Here is a 1,184-nt window from a genome sequence, read left to right on the forward strand (position 1 = left end):
AGAGAAAAGCTTTTTGTGCATATGGAACATTTTTGGGATATTTTATTTCAGTTCATGAAACATGGGACTAACACTTGTTGCGTTTATATTTTTGTTCAGTATACTTTTGGTACTTAAGTATATTTAAAACCAAATACTTATAGACTTTTACTCAAGTAGTACTTTACTGTGTGGCTTTTACTTGAGTCATTTTCTATTAAGGTATCTTTACTTTTACTCAAGTATGAAATTGGGTACTTTTCCCCCCACTGCTAATAAGACTAACAATAGTTATATCCCTTCATCATATTAATTTCCAGTCATCATAATGAAGACAACACAGATCCAACAGTCAAGAACATCCTTCACTGTATGGCTACCTTTCCACATCAAACTACCTGAACTTGTAATGTAGGTATGAGGTTCCACTATCATCATTTCCATTCTCAGTCATGATCATAAGTAAAGACACAACACAGTCAAGATGCTACAGTCAAGAACATCCTTTTATTCAATCAAGGTGCTGCTCTGCTCAAACTGTGTTTTTCTTCTTATGGAAAAGAAACTGTAATTAACACATGCATTTCACCTATAGAGCTCTGGGGGTGTTTCTTATACACAAAGACATGGGATGCATTTAAAATGGCACCCTATTCCCTACACAGTGCACTACTTTTGAACAGGGCCCTATGGGAATAGTGAAAAAGTAGTGCACTATGTAGGGAATAGGGTGCCATTTCAGACAGAGCTACAGGCATGAGTGGGGCTCTTCTGTTCTGAGGRCGTAGGGTCRGGGGTCAAAGGGCGTACTGTCTAGACACCACTAAACAAAAACAAATCTCAAAACGGAACAGAGTTTTTAGAGCCTGGCATTCAAACTACGTTTCACTTGAGAGTATGCCTCAAGCCTGGATCATGCTGGCTCTATATGGTGGGTTGTGGTGTGTGTCTTGGCAATGGCTAATACTGCTGCTGGCTTCACTAGATAAAACCTCACAATAATAATACAAGAGTTTAGAGTATTTGATACATGACTAGGTGTGTGTGTGTGCTGGTAGTATTGCAAACCCCCTTTTCTCAGCCAGTAGTTATAAGGTGCTTGTAGCATTTCATTTACAGTCCAAGACTCTCTTATAGAGTTTCAATGATGGCATACCCTGATAGATAGGAACTATGAAAGCAAAAATCCAAATTAAGTCAAAAAT

The 1,184-nt window shown here is 38.2% G+C and overlaps 1 long non-coding RNA gene across 1 annotated transcript; it reads left to right on the forward strand.

Annotated features, from left to right (window-relative positions):
- Positions 1-508: 508 nt before the first annotated feature.
- On the forward strand, positions 509-1,184 carry LOC139027404 (uncharacterized). Its single transcript, XR_011479491.1, has 2 exons — positions 509-624; positions 734-1,184. It is a non-coding gene; the product is annotated as an uncharacterized lncRNA (long non-coding RNA).

The sequence above is a fragment of the Salvelinus sp. IW2-2015 genome, unplaced genomic scaffold, assembly GCF_002910315.2.
Source record: "Salvelinus sp. IW2-2015 unplaced genomic scaffold, ASM291031v2 Un_scaffold15227, whole genome shotgun sequence".
Taxonomy (NCBI): Eukaryota; Metazoa; Chordata; class Actinopteri; order Salmoniformes; family Salmonidae; genus Salvelinus; species Salvelinus sp. IW2-2015.